The following is an 8,394-nucleotide window of genomic DNA, read 5'->3' on the forward strand; positions in this document are numbered from 1 at the left end:
ATGGGAGACGACATCGGCCGCAAGGGAAAGGTTAGGTGCAAGGAGCCCAAGAACCAGGACATCTACCTGAGACTGTTGGTCAAGCTGAGCAGGTTTCTGGCCAAACTAACTCCACGTTTAACCAAGCTGTGTTGAAGAGGGTGTTCGTGAGTCGCACCGATGGTGGCCTCTGGCCCTTTCCCAGATGACAGGGAAGATGAAGCTCTTCCTAGCCAAGGGGAGAAACAGCTATAGTTGTAGGGACAGTAACCGATGAGGTGCGTGTCCGAAAGGTGCCCAAACGGAAGGCATGCACGATGCGCGTGGGCGGCCATCCCAGAGCTGCGTCCTTAAACCTGGGGGCAAGATTCTGGCCTTCGAAGTTGGCCCTGGAGTCTCCCAAGGGCTGTGGCACCATCTTGCTCTCTGGTCCACGCAAGGGCTGAGAATGATTCAGGCCTTTCGGCAAAGTCCCAGGAATCCTGCGCAGCCACACCAAATCCTACGTGAGATCCAAGGGCTAGAAGTTCGGGAGCACCAGAGGTGGCCCAGCCAGCCTCCGCTACAAAAACTAACCCCAGGGGCCCCTGGGTGGCTCAGTCGTTAAGCGTCTGCCTTCAGCTCAGGTCATGATCCCAGGGTCCTGGGATCGAGCCCCGCGTCGGGCTCCCTGCTCCGCAGGAAGCCTGCTTCTCCCTCTCCCACTCCCCCTGCTTGTGTTCCCTCTCTCGCTGTGTCTCTCTCTGTCAAATAAATAAATAAAATCTTAAAAAAAAAAAAAAACTAACCCCAGATCCTAGCTTGTTATTAAAAGAATTTGGGATGCAAATTAAAATTAAAAAAAAAAAAAAGGAGCTGAGTTGTTTAAAGAGGAAGGAGGGCAGGGTTTGCTTGGCGTGTGCTGTGTAACTTCCCCTTTTGTTTTCCCACCAGACCTCCCATAAAGCATGTGAGCTTGAAAACGCTTTTGGAATCCAATGTGACTTTGGGGGGCATGCAAAGTGGGCTTCCACCCCCCCACCTCCTCAGTCTGTACTCATGTCAGCGGCCAGAGTGGTCTGATTTTGGACCTCATTGGATCATGTCTCCCTCCTTCCCTAAACCTTCCGGTAAACAGGCTCCTTCTGACCTGCTCTCACAGACCTCCAAGCCTCCTACGGTAGCCACATGGGCTTTTGCTCTTCCCCAAGTCTGCCCAGTCAGCCTCAGGGCCTTTGCACCCGAATTGCCTCCACCTGTCATACTCTTCCCCCACACACCTATGTGGTTATTTCCTCACTGGGTTCAAGGTGGGTCAGAAGTTATGAATATTCATTTCCTGGGACTGCGGTAACAAAGTACCACAAACGGGGCGGGGGGGGGGGGGGGGGGGGGTGGCTTAAGACAACAGAAATTTATTCTCTCACAGTTCCAGAGGCAGGAAGTCTGAAATCAAGGTGTCAGCAGAACCACATTCCCTCTGAAGCCTCTAAGGGAGAATTCTTTGTCTCTTCCAGCTTCTGCTGGTTCCAGACTTTCCTTGGCTTGTGGCCACATCACTCCAATCTCTCTGCCCCCGTGGTCACTGGGGCATTCACGTGGCCTTCTCTGGGTGTTTGTCTTCTTTTCTTATAAGGACACTATTTGGGATGCTCAGTTGGTTAAGCGCCTGCCTTCGGCTTAGGTCATGGTCCCAGGGTCCCTGCTTGTGCACTCTCTCCCTCTCCCTCTCTCTCTCTCTCCCTCTCTGACAAATAAACACATAAAATCTGTTTTTTTTTTTTAAAGGACACTATTCTTCAGAATTAAGACCCACCTGGATAAATCCAGAATGAATTCATCTCAAGATCTTTCACTTAATTACATCGGCAAAGACCTTTTTCCAGATAGAGTCACATTCGGAGATTCTTGGTGGACATATCTTTTTTTTTTTTTTAAGATTTTGTTTGTTTATTTGACACAGAGAAAGAGAGAGAAAGAGCACAAGCAGGGGGAGCAGCAGACAGAGGGAGAAGCAGACTCCCTGCTGAGCAGTGAGCTCGATGTGGGACTCCATCCCAGGACCCTGGGATCATGACCTGCATTGAAGGCAGGCGCTTAACCAACTGAGCCACCCAGGCGCCCCTGGACATATCTTTTGGGTCCACTGTGCAATCCATTGTATTATGTCCCTAGTAATCTTCCATGGTCATAAATAGCACAACCCCTGTGTTACCTGGGTTTTCTTCTTAGCACTAAGCATCACATGCTTCCTTGCATAATTATTTCTCTCTGGCTCTCTGCCCTGCTCTAACCGTAAGTCCCAGGAGTGCAGGCAGGGCTCTGTCTGCATTGTGCACTGCTGTATCCCCAGCCCCTAAAACCAGGCCTCACACACAGCAGGTGCTCAAATAAGGATTTGTTGAACGACCAAATAAAGATCAGAGGATGCCAAAGATTTACAGCTCCGTTTGGGTCATTCCTAAGAATTGTTACTAACAGCTCATGATGCTATAGTGTTTACAGGGAAAATGAATATAATTGATACTTATTAAAATGGATATTAATGTTTATATGCCATAATTATGTCATAGTCTGATGACAATGCTTAAGTATCCTTGGAGGAAGCTAGCATCTTCCAGAAAGAAGTGAGCAGGTACATCAGGTATGCTCATGGCACAGAGGTAAGTGGCTTTGCTTCTCAGAGCCAACATGGAAAAGTTGGACTGGGTGACTCGGCCGCTTGGCAGTTGCATAGCCTTGGGCAAAGTTCCTTTCCTGGGGCGCCTGGGTGGCGCGGTCGGTTGAGCTTCTGACTCTTGGTATCAGCTCGGGTGGTGATCTCAGGACCATGAACTCAGGGTTGTGAGATCAACCCTGCATCGGGCTCTGTGCTGAGCCCAGAGTCTGCTTGGGTTTCTCTTTCCCTCTGCCCCTCCCCCCCCCCAAATAAATACATTAAAAAAAGAAAGAAAGAAATTCTTTTCTTGCTAAGGCCCTTTTTTAAAATTAATTTTATTTATTTATTTGAGAGATAGAGCACTAGTTGGGGGGATCGGCAAGCAGAGGGAGAAGCAGACTCCTCGCCAAGCAGGGAGGCCAATGAGGGGCTCGATCCCAGGACCCTGGGATCATGACCTGAGCTAAAGGCAGATGCTTTACCGACTGAACCACCCCTTTTGGCTCAGGCCAGGAGAATCCATGGCAGGAACGCCACCTGCCCTGCCTCTCCTGACCAGAAGCACCGTCTCTACTGCCTCTCCAGAGCTTGGGACTTCCACAGCTGAGCGGCATCCCCCTGGAGGTAAGTGGAGAGGATCTGGGTCCAGCCCTCACCTTGAGCAGGAACTCTGCTCACCCTTAGCCATCATTTGCTGTGGCAGAAAGAAGGTCCCCAAAAGCATGACAGCCGGGATAGTGCTTCTAACGGGGGGAGATTTTGGAGGTTGGGGCTCTTAGGCTCCACGTGGGGATGCTGGGGTCCCAGAAGACGATTCTCTACTCAGAGGGGTGGGCAGCCAATGTAAGTGAAGGGGTTTTGGCAGGAGCCGAACAGAGCAAATTCAGCAAATTCGCCCTTCACACCCCATTCCCCTGATACACTATGATCCGGCAATATGGAGAGGAACAAGAAAGAAAACCCATGCCATCGAGCTTCTGCTCTGTCCCTACATCACCTCGCTGCATTCTCAAAAGTACTCCCATTCATTGTGCAAACGGGTAAACCGAGGCCCAGAGAAGTGAGTCACCTGAAGAAGGGTCACCCAGCATACGAAGCTCCGGGCGAGTCTTGCCTTTCAACACCACACCCGGCATAGTTAGTGCCTCTGCTGTGGGTCCTCCGGCCTTCAAACCTGGGGCGCTTCTCAGCTCTGATGAACTCATTCGTCCTCCCAAGTCCAGCTCATGTGTCTTCTTCTCTGGGCAAATCTCCCGAGAGGTGCCCTACCGTCCCCGTCTCCTGCCGCGCCCCCACCTGGCACTGCAATGCGTTAGCTGCCCTGTCTGTCGTCCCCACAAGTCTCTTTATCTCCAGCCCCTCTGGCCCAGCTGATAGTCTGTGCTCCGCAGGACCTTGTGGAACCAGGCTCCAGGCCTGGCCCAAATGCCACCTCCTCCAGGATGCCCTTCTGGGGCCCGTGAAGGAAGAGTGAAGCCGTCCTCTCTACCAGGAATTCCATTGACCTGCCTCTGAAAAACCCTACCCAACTAGCAGTCTGCCCTTCTTCACAGGATCTATTCCTGTTTGTTTGCTTGTCTGTTGCCTGTCCTCCCTAAGACGATGTCGGGACCCGGCGCAGAACAGAGCTTGGTGCACAGAAGTTGCTCAAGGAAGAAGACCATTCCCAGCGCCCAGCAAGGGTCCCTGATCAGGGAGGGCCCTCAGGCCTGTTGGAGCCCTAAGAACGAACCTGGGCCTCCCAATCTCTCCCCAGACCTTCGAGCTGGAAGGGCCCAGGTGCCCTCCCAACCTAACCCTCATGTAGGAGTGGAGACACAAAGCCCAGAGAAGGTGAGTGGTGTGCCCAGGCTCACACAGCAGAAGTCGCCTGACACCCCGTTCTCCTGACTCCATGCCCACTGATTCCTCCTCTCTTCCAGGTTGCCTTCTGTGTCTTCCCCCAGTAAAGCATTCGGCTCTTTCTGGAAGCCACCCTCTCCCCCTGAATTTTACCCACTCAGTGGGCACCTGGCCAGGAGGTTTCTGGTGGGGAGTTGCTGGTGGGGAAGCCACTCAGACCCAGGTCTGAATTCTTCCTCTCATGCTTGCCAGTGAAGGGACCTGAGCAAATTGGGTCAAATTTTTTTTAATTGTAGTAAAATATACGTCTTGTAAAATAGACTATCAGCCATCTCTAAGTATACAGTTCAGTGGTACTAGATACATTCACAATGTTGTGCAACCACCACCACCGTCCATCTCCATAATCTTCATCTTCCAAAACGGAAACTGACCGCGGGGAACACTCCCCATTCTGCCCTATCCCACCCCCAGCCCTCGGCAGCCACTGTCTCCTTTCTGTTTCTAGGAGTTTGACTCCTCTGGAGACCTCATGTAAAGAGGAATCATCCGGAATGTGTCTTTCCACGACTGGCTTACCTCACTGAGCACAATGTTTCCAAGCTCCATCCATGGTACTGCAGGTGCCAGGATGCCCTTCCTTTTTAGGGCTGAGGAACATTCCACTGCACGGATGCACCACACTTGGTTTATCGGCTCGAGCGTCCATGGATAGACACTTGGGTGGCTTCCACCTCATGGTTATTGTGAATCATGCTGCTATGGTTCATTTCTTTTTAAGGCTTATTCCTCACTTGAGAAATGGTGTCCCTGTCCTCATATGCTTACATGAATTCATTTGCCTGCTATTTGCTTCACAAGCCACCGAGGCCTTTTTAAACAGGAGGAGAATGCCAGCATTTGCTGGGCACTCACTGCATGCCATGGGCAATTTTGTGGGCTCTTCGGGTACTTATGAAGCAAATGCTTCACAATCCTATGAGGCAGGTGCCATCACTATCCCATTTCACCAAAGCAGGGTCGGCCACGTGGCTGTGCTTATCCCAACCACCTGCCGAGTGCAGTGTGTTCACGGATCCACAGGGGGCTGTCCTCACAACCCACCACCACAGGCCCGGGGGGGGGGGGGGCAGTTCCAGTTGTCCTGGGGAGGAAGATGGAGAAAGATGCTAGAAGGTTCTGCAGTTCATCTACTTGGCCAGAAGGTGCCCACTTGTTCCTGCAAAGGAGATTCCTGTTTGACCCATCGTCTGAAAAACAAAACAACAAAAGTCATGTAGGAGTTATGTGAAAACTCCTATTTCATACATCTCTTTGGGGGAAAAAAGGCTAGAAAACCCTACCTTCTGTCTAGTTGACACCATCAAAGGGAATATCAAACATTATATTCACAGGGATGTGTTCATTTAACACCCAAACCATCAGAACCCATCACCTAGGGGCGCCTGGGTGGCTCAGTCAGTTGAGTGTCTGACTCTTGATTTCGGCTCAGGTCATGATCTCAGGGTCATGAGATCGAGCCCCTCGTCCAGCTCCGTGCTGGATGTGGAGCCTACTTGGGATTCTCTACCTCCCTCTCCCTCTCCCTCAGCCCCTCCCCAGCCCTGCTCACATGCACACGCTCGCTCTTTCTCTCTCTCTCTCTCTCTCAAAAAAAAAAAAAAAAAAAAGTATCCATCACCTAACTCATTTCCACAGTCAGATGGGGACAAAGCTGGATGCATCTCCGTGGAAACCTTGCCTGAAGGGGGAAATTGCCCTAAAATGACCACACCCTGTGTCCATCAGACACTCTCCCCATTTGTGGCTTGATTTATAGCATCACCGGGACCATTGGAATTTCTGCCTTGAGACCATCTGGCCTAATTACCCCTGTGGCTGGCACAGGGCCCAAAACTGGTGTTGGTTTTGAGGCAAAGGTCCTGGTGGGTCCTCAGAAGAGCCCTCTCCCATGCAACCCCAAAACCTCCACTACCTTCCGGGCCGTGTCCGCGTTGGCTGGGACAATTTGTCAGCTGCACCAGGCTTGGAGAAATCAGCTGGTTCTTTGCATCCAGGAAAGAAATAAACAAACAAACCTCTTTTACCCCTAAGCAGTTGGCAGTTTGGGGAGGAAGCAAAGAATTTATTCCTTGTTATTCTTTTCTGTAAAGGAGAGGGTAACAGAGCTAGAACTACCCGCTCACTGACAATTCTCCTTCCTTGAGAGCCTACTGTGAGCCCGGTATTTGCACCCATCTACTCTCTGCCAGCTTGGTGATCCCTCGAGGCCCCCACCCCCTCTGTCAGGTGAGCACATCGAGGCTATGAGGGGACCAGTGAGTGAGTCCCCCAAGGCTGCTAAGCAAGGAAGCTGCCGAGAAAGGATTCGAACCCAGCTCTGGCCAAAGCCAAAGACATGCCCCTTCTCCACCCTGAGTGTCGCGTCCATTCCCTTCCTGGCTTTTTGCCTCAATCGTTCTGGTTCAAGAGAAAGTCTGAGGTTGTGGTGGGTGGGGCCTGGTCAGGGGCAGGGGCTTGGAAGAGGTGATTCAGGGTGCAAAGTCAGCAAAACCTAGTGTCTGTTGAGTCTGAGCTGCCAAGACCCTCAGAGCTGGGGTCCGTGGAGTGAGGGCTCAGGATTGAGGTTTGGGGTTCTTTGACCATAAACAGGCCTTAGGGCAAAGATTCAGTGCCAATGTTTTATGATGGAGGTGAGGTCAGCAGAATAATGGCCCCCAGAGATGTCTACCTCCCTGTCCCCGGAAACTGTGCATCTGCAAGAGGAACTTTGCAGGGGTGATTAAGGTTATGGACCCTGTGATGGAGAGATTATCCTGGATTATCTATCTGATAATCTAATCATGCAAGTCCTTAAAATTGGAAGGGGGACAAGGACAGAAGAGTGGATCAGGGAGACGCCGTAGGAGAAGGACTTCACCTGCGGGCTGAGAAGTTGGAAGAGGGGCCATGAGCCAAGGAATGCCAGAAGCCTCTAGAGGCTTCCAAGGCTGTGAGCTCCTGCTGGCAGGGCAGGTGTGCCGAACCGGGCTCTGCTTCTTCTGTAAGAGGTACCTGGAGCCCAGTCTTCCCAATGCGGGGGCCTGGGCTCCTGGTGGGCGTAAGCAGAGACCCTCAGGGGCATGAATTCTGACAGCCAGAGAGAGCCCTCAGGTAGAGCTGCAGGTGCTAGAAACTGGAGGTTGGTAAAGGAGGCCTCCACGGCATCTAGAGGGAACATACAGGGACGAGACAGTGGATCGAGGCTGTGGTGCAACTGGTTGAGTTCCAGAGTCCACAGTCTTTCTAAGATGCTGATCCAACATTTCACCCCCTGCTCTGCAGACTCTCTTGGCTCTGCATTGCCCCGCAGTCCCATCTTGCCTCTCCTGTGATGGGGTCTGCCTACTTCCCCAGCCCAACCCTACATCCTGCCCCACAGGCACCCACCCTCCAGATGCACCCAGCCGTTCGCACTTCTCCGTGGCTCACATTCATCACACCCCTCTGCCTTTGCAAATGCTGTTCCCACTACCTGGAATGCTCCCCGCACCTCTTCTTAACTACTGTGTCTCCCATGTGACCTATTTCTGGGAACCCTTCCCTGCTACCCCCCCTCCCCCATCGCCAGGCTGGGGGAGAGGTCTCTCTCGCAGCATCCCCTGCATGCTAGGCCCTCTTGGGCCCCCACCTCACAGTGCTGGGCTCGACGTGAGCTCCTGCGGGGGCGGGGCAGCTGTGCCTGACTCGGCTTTGCCTCCTGGGCACCCAGCCCAGGGCCTGGCACGCACGGGCTCAGGGGAAGACTCTGCTCTACAGAACCCGAGTCATGGGAAAGGCACGCGTTGCTGCCCACAGCCCAGCCCCTGGCCTCTCCATCCGGCTATTTTTATTTCTTCCCCCTGCAGAGCTGAGGCCTGCAGGGCAGGTTCTCAAACCCAGCCAGCGAGACCAGC

At 52.5% G+C, this 8,394-nt stretch overlaps 1 pseudogene; it reads left to right on the forward strand.

Annotated features, from left to right (window-relative positions):
• LOC113925625 lies at positions 1-554 on the forward strand (annotated as a pseudogene).
• The last annotated feature ends 7,840 nt before the right edge of the window (positions 555-8,394 follow it).

Source organism: Zalophus californianus, chromosome 2 (assembly GCF_009762305.2).
Source record: "Zalophus californianus isolate mZalCal1 chromosome 2, mZalCal1.pri.v2, whole genome shotgun sequence".
In the NCBI taxonomy this organism is placed as follows: Eukaryota; Metazoa; Chordata; class Mammalia; order Carnivora; family Otariidae; genus Zalophus; species Zalophus californianus.